This window comes from Ursus maritimus, unplaced genomic scaffold, assembly GCF_017311325.1.
Source record: "Ursus maritimus isolate PB19 unplaced genomic scaffold, ASM1731132v1 scaffold_18, whole genome shotgun sequence".
In the NCBI taxonomy this organism is placed as follows: Eukaryota; Metazoa; Chordata; class Mammalia; order Carnivora; family Ursidae; genus Ursus; species Ursus maritimus.
Genome location: NW_024424230.1, coordinates 12,508,502 through 12,520,182, shown reverse-complemented (window position 1 = coordinate 12,520,182; position 11,681 = coordinate 12,508,502).

Sequence of the window (11,681 nt, the reverse complement as noted above, 5' to 3'; positions counted from 1 at the left end):
TTACCACCTAAAGACAGAGTCTAAACTCCAGCATGACCTTCCAGGCCTTCCACAATTTTCCTTATCCTCCTCTCCACCTGGTTTTGCCACTCCCTGCCAAAGACACCGAGCTCAACATACCTTGGACTAACTGAAAACCCAATCTAGTATTTTGTGTTGTTCAACCTGTCCTCTCTGAGCAGCATACTCTCTCCATCCTTGCTTAATACCCACTGAATTGTTCAAACAGCTGACCACATTCATGTTCTCTGGTGAGAGCTCCATTCACATGGACTCAAAAAGCATACTGTGCCTCCTTTTGTGAGAGCTATGATCAAATTTCCTGCTACGTTCTGTCTGCGTGTATGTGTGCACACGTGCATGTGGGTGTGCGTGTGGCTTGCTAGAGTATAAACTCTCTAAGGGCAGGGTATGGCATACAGTGGGTGTCCCTTCTTCATTTTGAATGAGTAGATTCCCTTAAGGTCCCAAGAAAGGACAGAAATCAACCCGAGAGTGTAGTGCAGATGGAGACTCTTATCAGATAACATGGGCCCTTGCTAACACTTGGTCCCATCTCCATCAGTGCCTCCTTGAAAGCATGCTGTTTTCTGCCAGTCACATGCCACAGCCCACATAAGGGCAAGGTCTCCAAGGCAGGCAAAAGAGTATTGTTGGATCTTCTGTCTTTGCAGGAGCAGGAAGAAGCTTTTTTCCACCCATTTTTCAACGAAGCGGAAGAACATTATTGTCATCTTCACTGTCATCGCTGCTTTATCATTTACAAAAAGTTTTCACAGATTTCATCTCAATTCTCATTACTGTCCTGTAAGGTGGAAACTATTATGATTATTAATGTTATTTTCATTTCATAAGGAAAATTAGGGTCAGAGAAGTTGGGCAATTGCCTGAGATCACGTGTGCTCTTTCCATTGTAACCTGCTGTCTTGGACATCGTGAATCTCACTTGTGCCTTGGGTCTACTCAGAGTCCTCTCATCTCATGCTCCAATGCCTCACATGGCTCACTCCTTCTTTGGCATGCCTGCTGGCTGACACCACATGTCTCTGATGAGCTCAAGCTTTCCTGAAACACCACACCTCTTATAAATTTGGGCAAATCCATAATTACATGACTCTGTGTTCTTATATTTGGGTCATTTATGCTTTTATGATTTGGGTGATTTGACTACATATTATTTATCCTAATAATAAATTTTTTGAGAGCTTATATAGGAATGATAATGATAGTACAAACTCTTCTAATCATAAACTCTCCTAAGCGTAAACTCTCTGAAACAAGAGACAGTTATCTTCTGCTCACTTTGTAATTTCTCTCCAGCACATTCTATACCCCTTCACTGACAGACAGGTTCTACTCCTCAACAGAGAAAGGCAGCATATGTGTCTGTAATCATCTGGTTATCTTTTGACACTAATATTTCATTTCTGTCCCTACAGACATGGTAGAATTTGTAAAAACCCGGGACTAGGAACAGCATTCATAAGCTTATTCTTCACTTTAGATGCCAGCAGCGCCTTGAAGAAGAGAAGGCCACAGTGAGCTTACCTAAAAGTGGTAAAGGGTTGGCTATCAGAACTTAATTGTGTCATGAAACATTCCTTTTCTTCCCCTTGTTTCTTGCCCGTGGCATTGTGAACCAAAACAAGAATACCATTGAACTTGAAACATGAAAGTTCTTTAGTGAAACCAAAGATGACTAACCTTTTGTAAATATTGAGTTTTATTACTGGCTTGTAATTTGAACAAAGCAAAATAATATACCTTGATATACTCAGTGTGTTGGGAGGCAGAGAAAAGGGAAAAGAATGGAAAGCGTATGGAGGCAAGAGAAGACAGACAGGAATACTTTCTAGATATTTTAAAAAACAGTCCATTCTTAAATGTAAAATTTCTCTCCAAGTGCGTCTCTTCAGACAGGACTTGTCAATGCTGCTAAGAGTTTGAATCTTAGGCTGGATGGAACTATCACAAGTTTTTCAAGTTGTAGCAGGGTGATAAGCTCTATGGATGAGGGCAGAGATACTGTGGAAGGGTGAAATAGGGGCTTTTAAACCAGTCCTAGAAGGATAGGAAGGCTTCCTGGAGGAAGGACTGCTATATCTCAAACCAGAAGGAATGAAGAGATAAAGGGACTGGGAGGAGAGAGGAAGAGGGGCTCAGTAGAGGCACCAGCATGTTCCAGGGCCCACAGGCAAAAGACCATGAGCTCCTGGAGAGAAACGAACTTCTAATGAATGATCTACAAGGGTGACCACGGGATGCAGAGGGCAGAGGGCCGTGAAAGGTGGGCTGGGAGGAGCGGGGAGCAGGTGCTGGCCCTGGGCACTACTATGTGGAGTTCGCCTTTGTTCTAAGTTTGGTGCAAGGGCAGGAAGGGCTTCAAGGAGGGGAGTGACACTTTCAAGTTTGCCTTTTGAAGGATTGTGTTTGGTGTGTGGATGCTGAGCTGGAGTGCTATAAGACTGTTAATGGGCAGAACTGGGCAGTGGTCCATCTGAGAAGTGACGATGGTCTGCATCACAATGCAGGTCATAGGGTAGACAGAAGGGAATGAACCTGACAGATTTAGGAGATAGCCTTTGATTGAATGAATGTGGGGTCAGAACTTTGTGACAATGAATTCGAGAGCAAAAGATAAGGACTTCTCAAGATTCAGTCTGGTAGTCTTTAAATGATGGTGACATCCAACAGCTGGAACAGAGAGGGTGGACATCAGAGAAAGAGAAATGTGAAGTGCAGGGGCGCTGTGTGAGGCCATTGGGAGATTTGGTGGTCGCGATCCTTCACTTTTTGAAGTAAATGCTCCCTTTGAGAAAGTATCGAAACATGCACATATATAAGGATTGATGTGTGCAAGTTTAGGTTCAAAGACCTCTTGAATCTCATCCACAGATCTGCTAGATTAAAAGTCATTGTTATATGTACCTAAGTTAGTGCACTCGGGCTGGAAGCCATCTGCTGTAACACTAAGAAAACTACAAGAACCACGGTCCCCTAGATGGGTACAATTTCTGTGGAATGAGGGCTCCAGGGGTGACCATGGACAGTGATCTGTCCATTTAAACATCTGGGACAATAGGCAGGAACACACACCCTCACTCATGTCTGTGAATCAGAGTCTTTATAGAGAAGAGGCTTTATGTGCAAGAGAAGCCAGTAAATGTTCTTTTGTTAATAGCATTTCTAGGTAATAATAGCACAGAAGTCATTGAATCCGCCCAGCCATCTCTTTGCAAATGACCCCCTGGTTCTGTCTATAGACAACCAGTGAATTATTAACTTAAAAAAAAAAAAACTATCTGTTCCTTGGGTCTCCTGGGGAACAACATCTATAGATGAATCAAAGTCCTGTGAGGTTGGTAGAATTCTTTTTTCATTGTGAACCCCTTCTTTTCCTTGAATCCAAATTCTCCTGAGGACTGTCTATGAGAGAAGTGAAGTTCTCTATATTGGTGAGCAAAATGATTCAAGGTATATTTCTTTGAAAGCCTAGAGATTTGAAAAGTCATTTAGAAGTTCATTTCTCTCCAGGAGCGTGAAGAACACTGACCCTTTCCCTGGCTCCAGAGGCCCTACACAGGCCTTCCGCTCCTCAACGGTAACACCGTGTCTCCTGCATCCCTTTCGGATGGCTCTTCACCCAGAGGGAGGACTGCAAGCTGGAGGTGAGTGGACTCTTGAGAATATAGTCCAAGCATCCAGGATGCCACTTGCTTATGTTATAAGTACTTAAGTTGTTTCATTTCTTCCCTTTACCCTCTCAGAATCCAAGAACCCAGTGGAACAAAGGGACATTTCTTGTGTGCCACTGCCTTTTCGCACTCAGTAGGGTGAAGCCAAACACTGCCTAATGGTCTGATACGGCGGGCATTTGACAATTCTGTTTTGTTTAGACCCCAATCCAAGTGTTTATTCCTGTGTGCAATAATTTTATAAAATTCGCTACAAATTCACTATAAAGTTTTATAAAGGGAACTATTGGATTTGTGTCGTATGGTAACTATATTTGGTGTCTGTTTTTGTGTTACCTACACAAATCAGGGGTCATTTAATGGCAATACAAAGGACCTAAATCCTGCCTTTTTTTTTTTTCCTTTCATTGCCTTGAATCTTTTTCTTCCATTAATTAGCCTCTTCTTCCTCTGGACATGTTTGTAGTTTGGATATCATTCCTAAAAAGTAGAAGCTTTTCTATGTGTGTATATGTGTGTGTAATTTGATAAAAAGAGTTAGTATAAATGACTGGATCTGACTTTAATTGAACCCAAGTAATGCTAGATAATCATTTATTGGGGGATTCTTTATGAAAAAGGCAAAAATATGTGCTTTTATTTTAGCAAAAAATACTTTTGTAGCGTAGTAATTTTAATCTGTAGGGGTAAAATGAAAGCCAAAAGTGTTTACGGAATTCAGATGAAATGCATGAACTCAACCAAAAGGCCTATTATAAATACATAGATGAAATCTACGGTTGAACAGAAACACCCAGAATTATCTTTTATATGTTACTTCTCTGTACGAAACAATTTGAAAACACTAATCCATTCTAGCGTGCACCGTGTTAAATGAATACGTAGTTATATTAGGGCTTAGATTCCTCTTTTGCAAGATGAGACCGTAGGCTAAATCAGCATTTTCCAGCTGCGGGGTGGGACCAATTAGTGGGTTGTAAAACAATTTAGTGAATGCTGTCAGTGTTTAAAACATGAAAAAGGAGAAAATAGGAAAGGAAATATCAGAATGCGTCATTAACCCTAAGGGGAAGTATTCTTTGCGAAACTCTTGTTTCCGTTTTGAATACGTGGTCTGGCTCACAGTGTAAAAAGTACTTCTTTGTTGGGGTTAACTGTCTCTGAAGAGATGCTGTCTACATTGTCTCCATCTTGCACACTCCAGTACACCACATCAGTCTCTGTCTGAGTTAGAGCTACAGCTGATCTGTAACTTGCTTCCTGTGGGAATCCTGCTGGCCTTTGCCCTGAGATCCGCACTCAACAAGGGTTACTCCATCCCTGGGTGCCTCTATTCCAGACAGAACAACATTTCATCATCTTAGGAGTCAAGGAAAGAAATCTGTTTCCAGTTCCCAAGACAAAAAGCCTCCTCTCTGCCTTTTAAACATCGATAATATGTTGTTTGTGTAATATATACATGCAAATTGATTTTCCAACATCTAATATATTCTGTAATTATAAAGTAGCATTCAATTTATTGTTTAAAATCCACAGCATTAAATGTTCATTACGTTTTTCCACATCTCTTGGGTCACTACGTTGACCAAGGAAGCAGTGTATTTTACCTTGCATGTATCAGGTCTCACTCTCTACCCTTGGTATAAATACTTTAAATCACTTTACAGTGCAAGGAAAAATGACCTGTGCAACCAAATTCTGAGAAGACAAGAGGAGCAAACTCTGAGTGCCGAGTACTCTGTGTGTCTGTGTGTTGCAGGCGCAGCTGTGGCTCCCAGAGTGGAATTTCAGCCACCCTGAAGACAAGGTAAAAATGCAAACTCTAAATCATCGTACCTTCTTTGACATGATTTTTGTAACTGGTGATGACTTGTCTCGGAAAGTATAGGAGAAAAATATTTAATTGTAGTTAAAGGAAAAGGGAGGGGAGAAGCGCCGTGGTATGGGAGACGGTGGTAGGGAGGCACGAATATAAAACCAGGCAGTGTGGTTCTCTTCTCCCCTATTCACACGCACTGAGGGAGCTTTTTGATGTCATGGTTTCCGGTACTGACAAGAGCCATTCCTGCCATCAATCTTTATTCCCAGGTCAAGGTGAGGACTTTCATGATGCCTGAACTGAGGCTAGGTGAGAAAGTTGCTAGTAAATGGCTACAACACCGAAGAGGAAACTGTGCTACGTGGTACCAAATTTAGATCCTCTTTTTCTAGATTGTGTCTCTATCTGGTAAATTAGAGGGAGAGATGCCGACCGTGAGTCAGGAAAACCAGGTGTTCATTGTGAATTGGATGTTTTCTAGCTGTGCAGACTTGAGTAGGTCATGTAACCCTTACTAGGCTCACTTCAGTTTGCACATTTGTAGAATTAATTTTGGGACCTGATACTTTCCTCCTCCAATCTATGACTCTTCTTTGAGTTCAATCCATAATCCCTAGAAGGGGGAAGGAAGATAATAGTATTGAATAATGTTCCTATTTAGAGGCTTTATATGTATTATCACATTTCACATTCACAATGACCTTGTCAGGTGATTCCTATCTTATAATAGGAGATTTATTTTTTAGATAGGTTCAGGGAAGTCAAGTAAGTTACTCACATGTGTAGCAGAAAGCAAAGTTCATGTTAGAACTCAAACTGGTCCGATTTAAAGGCTCTCTGTTACCAAGACCCATGCTTGGCCATTTCAACTAATTGTCCCTTCAACAGAATAATCCTATTTTTCAGATTTTTTGAATCCAGTTAGAATTAACTGATACAGCCAGAGGATGCTTTTTGATTGTAGGGTGGCTGTGTGGGTCACCAGGAAGTAGACTCCCCAAACAGTTGAGTGAGGGGGAAAAAACAAACAAACAAACAAACAAAAAAACAACGGGTCAGCGTCTCACAAATTCTGGGGAACAGATCTTGGTATCTCAGTTTGTGCATCTATTGCTATTTTCTTGTGAACTTGAACCCCATCTGACTCTCATTTTTCTCCCTTCCCCCACCCCATTTCCAGAATATACGGGAATATACTGGTGGCTTGGAGGATTTTACTTCCATGTTGATGGGAAGAGAGCGGTAGCTTTTAAGCGAGTGGTAACATTTCCAGTCCCTATGAAGTGTCCGCTCTCTAACCAGCCACATTATTCAAACTTGATCTTGTCTGAGTAGGAACTCTTAAGGCTGTTTTATTGGAACCACACCCCTGGGCTGGGAAAGTTGCTTCTGGGCCTCTGGATTTTGGCAAGACATTGTATAAGTTAAATACTTCAGAAAAAAATGATGACTTTTCTATTTGTATCCTCACTCAAACTCAGCAACAACACGTTTTCCTTTTCAGGTGCTTTTTAAGGAAATGTACCACATTGGGTTCTTTCCCCTTTTAAAATGTACAGGACAAAGAAAGCATTTTCTTAAAACATTTGGTCTTTCCTACAGTTGAGATACTCCATTTACATGAACAACAGATGAAGGGAGAATTTCACTCTGATTTGAGTATCTTAACGGAAGACCCTTAAGGTGTCCATAGTGCAATGTAAGTACAGCCACCAGAAATAGAGACCCGTAGCCTCCTGTATCCAAAACCCTGACCTGGCAGCCCAAGCAGGGCCAGGAGCAGGGGCAGGCAAGCAAGGTTCCCAAAGGAGCAAAATATAAGGAGGCAGTCATTCTTAGGTGCCGGCCCTATGTCTATATGGCTCTGGGTGCACAGTGCTTTCTGAAATTTTGCTCAGTGGGTGAATCATTCTTAAGACTGTGCTCACTTCCAGGGACAAGGTCACACAGGCAGAGGGTCAACACAATAAAGTGAGTGCTTTCTTAAATCTGCACCCTAGGGTCTTTCCTCATCCAGTCCCTACAGGGATCCTAGGAGACCATTAGATTCCAGGTGGTTCTTCAAAATAGCCCCATACAGAACACAGAGATGCAGAACATGGTTCTATAGTACATGGGGTCCCATTACCAGATTCTACCAAGCACCAGGTAGAAGCAAAAATGCTGATGATCCCTATTATTCTCTAACCCCGTTCCTCCAGACACTGCCCAGGGCAAGGGAGAGTTTAGTGAATGAAGAAGGAAAGGTAGACCATCCTTCCTCCAGGAACATTCGATTTACTTGACTTTGCACACCTGCCTTGGAGAGATGCAGGGCTTCTAAGACCTGGTGTGGTTGTGAGCAGCCCCATGAAGGCACCAAGCCAGTGTAAACTCTGCCAGCCCCAAGACCTTAGACAATGTAGAAAGTTCTTCCTAGCCTTGAGCTCAAGTCTACGTCTCCATAACCATTGCTCCTTTATCATTTTCCTGTTCTAAAAAGACGTACACAAAAATTATATCCTCTTGCATGTGTATTTTAAGTTGAAATATCTGCTGTGTATCAGCTACTTCTTTATCCCATTTCTACAAAGCATGTTAAATGTACTCACCCTTTATATATTTGAAGAGAGTTGCAATGTTTTATTTCAGCTGTTCTCTGATAAAAGTCTTAGGAAACTATGGTTTCACCTTGGGTTAGTCAAAGGACTTTAGGAAACTTATTAACTCTTTGTGGAGAAAATGATAGAAGGTGCTAGAATCTCAAAGGGATACTGTGAACATCAAATCAGATACCATTTGTGAACATAACTTGACAATAATTACCTGTTATAGGAATTTAATGATTATCTTTGCATGCTTGGTGAGTAACCAATGGTATTAACTGCCTGCAAATCATGTTAAGATCTATTCATTAATCCACACGACCATTCATTCTCCATTCAACAAATGGGCTTCCTACTATGTTTCACAACTGAGGATGTAGGGATGAACAAAATGAAGTAACAACACAAATGAATAAGCCCATTCATTGGGCTTATTGTTTTTAAACACCTTTTAAACCTATCTTGCATTCTGTCACACACACACACACACACACACACACACACACACACACACGTAAGTGCCTACACCCTATCCCTAACACTGTAACACTCAGACTCCTGCTTAAGAGCACATGAAAGATTTTGTTTTTCAAGCTCACCTTTCCTCTTTGAAATATTATCTTTTTTTTTTTTTTTTTGCGGAACAAAACTAAGAAACAGATAAGAGAAAGGTGCAATGAATAGCAGAAAGCTCATAAAAATATAAACAGCTTAACATTCATGGCAAGAAATTGATTTCCTATCTCACCATCTGGTCTCTTGGAGTAGCATCTGAATAACCTTTGAAAATAATTCTTTGTTTCCCATTGTAGGTGCTTCACTTGAATGAATTAACAAGAACTGAAAATTCTTTAAACACAAAGTTATGTATAGTTCCTACTTCTGTATTCATTTCTCTTATGGCAGTTTATCTTTAGTCCATGAGGACTAAAGGTTTAAGGCAATAAAACAGAGTATTTATTCCTCATGTCCTTTGAGTCTAGACTATAGACATGTATAGTCAAACTCCTGCACATGCTGTGTTAAAATAATCATCTTGAGTTTTGGAAACAGGAGATGATGAAACTGTCAAAAAATTGAGGGAGAGACAGTATTTAAGAAGGGTTATTCCGTTCATTGGACAGTAAGTGCAGAAGGGAGTTTAGGGTCAGACTTCATAATGGAACCCACAAGTCACCCAGACAGTAGAAGTGCCTGGACCACAGTGAGTGCTCAAAATATATAAATATATTATTTTTTGAAAAGGTAACTAAAGATGGCTTATCTTTAAAAACTTTATTTTTTCAAGATTTTATTTATTTATTTGACAGAGAGAGAGATAGTGAGAGAAAGAGCACAAGCAGGGGGAGCAGCAGGCAGAGGGAGAGGAAGAAGCAAGATCCCTGCTGAGCAAGGAGCCCAGTCTGGGGCTCAATCCCAGGACCCTGAGATCGTGACCTGAGCTGAAGGCAACTGAGCCATCCAGGTACCCCTATAAGCCTTATGGTTAAATGCTTTTCCGTATTAGTAATTTCTAAAGAAACAACGTAATGTATTCCTTCATTTATCTAAGGAGGTCTATACCTTTTTAGATGTGACTTTCCCACTGTTATCTATGGTGGGCTACTAAGACCAAACTTAATTGCCCAGAATTCTTATTTATTACAAAATGTAGCAAACACATTTTTCCCTGATGCCAACTATACTAAAATTAATATGTCTGTATGAATGCGTGCCCTGGACCGTCTTGTGGAGGAGACAGGACAAGCTCTGCCCAGGGCATGGACTGTGCCTTTGTCCCTCACACCCATGAGGTGATTGTGACATGTTGTGGTGCCTGCTCTCCGAGCGTGATCTCATTGTCAGACAACAACAGTCAGTGAGAGGCAAAAATTTCAATATGTCCAAATGGTGAAACAAGTGGTCTTTGATTCCATTTTTTTCTGAAATCTCATGTCCTAAGGCAAACATAAGATGCTCTTGTCTAAACTCAGCTACACTTCAGTGGGTGATACCAAGGTCCCTGTTTTCAAGTATTTTCTAACTTCATCCTAGTGTGAACAAGAAACAGGGGTCCATTCACACATTCAAGCAATTCTCTCAGAAATCACTGTGTCCAGTCAAGTCCACATGGCAAGTGGGATGTTTGCAGAAGTTCTTCCTGGGGAGTTGAAGTAAAACATTGTTTCTATAAGTAAGGTAGAAGCCTTTCCTTCCTTCCTTTATTTAATTTATTCTAGCACTGTTTGTGTTTTCAGAACTGTAGGGAAATAAAAAAGACATAATACATATTGAGATAGATATTGCTATGTAGAGAACATATAATGTATTTCATATATGCATTTATTTCATATAGAAGGGTTTAGGATTCTAATTTTCAGATGTTAGTTTGTGACATGTTGTCCAGTTGAAACATAAAAAGAATACACTTTACATAGTTTATGACTGAAAACAACACTGAAAAAATTTTGATCTCAGTAATAAAAAAAGAATTGATATCTTGGAACTCAAGCTATCTGACACTAATTACTGAGGACACTAATTCTCCTGTCAGATTATCCTAATTATGCAGTGCACCCTCAGAGGCTGAGAGAAATGAGAAATGTCTTTGTCATTGAAGTAACATCCTATAGTAATTTGTTAATTTTACTTCACTATATGCCTCAAACACGACAAATGTATATATTTTTACTAGCTGGGCCTGGTCCTGCATACTTGTATTTTACCTATTTCTGCCTTAATTACATATGATTTTTACCATGTACGGCCTAAATGTATGAAAATTGTAATGTATTTGCTACATCTCTTCTTTTTCTATGCTCACTTTACAGGAATATTTAGAGTGTATTGAAAAATTATATAAACTGAAACCTGAAAATTTGGATTTCAAAAATAATTTAGAAGAAGCCAGGATGCAGATTACCTCATGGATTGAAAATAAGACAAAAGGTAAGAGATCTAAGACTTCTTTTCCTCAATCTTCTCCTTCTTCTTCTTTTAGGAATAATTTACCTTCAGTGAAATGCTCTGATTTTAAAAAGTATACTTGGACAGTTTTGGCCAATGCATATCAAGACGCAGAACATGTCCATCATCCTGAAAAGTTCCTTCATGCAACCGCTGATTTGGTTCTATCATCAGAGGTTAGTTTTGTCTATTCTAAATTTCTAAATAAATGCAATACAGTATACACTTTTTTGTGTACTGCTTTTTTTTCATTTAGCATATTATTTTTGAGATCCATTCAGGTTTTTGGATGTATATATGGTTTATGCCTCTTTATTGCTGAGTAGAATTGCATGGATGAATACACCACAGTTTGTCCATTCTCGTGTTGATAGACGTTTGAGTTGTTTTCAGTTTGGGCTTATGATGGATAATGTTGCTGTGAACGTTTTTGTAAAAGGCATTTTGTGTACATATCTTTAAATTTCTCTTGTGTACTTAGTAGTAGAATTGCTAGGTCCTAGTCTAGAGACATGTGTAACTTTTTAACAACTGGCAAATAGTTTCCCAAAGTGGTTGGACCATTTTACATTCTCACCAGCACTGTATGAAAGTCCCAGTTGCTCCAAATCCTCTCCAGTTTTTAGTGTTGTAAAT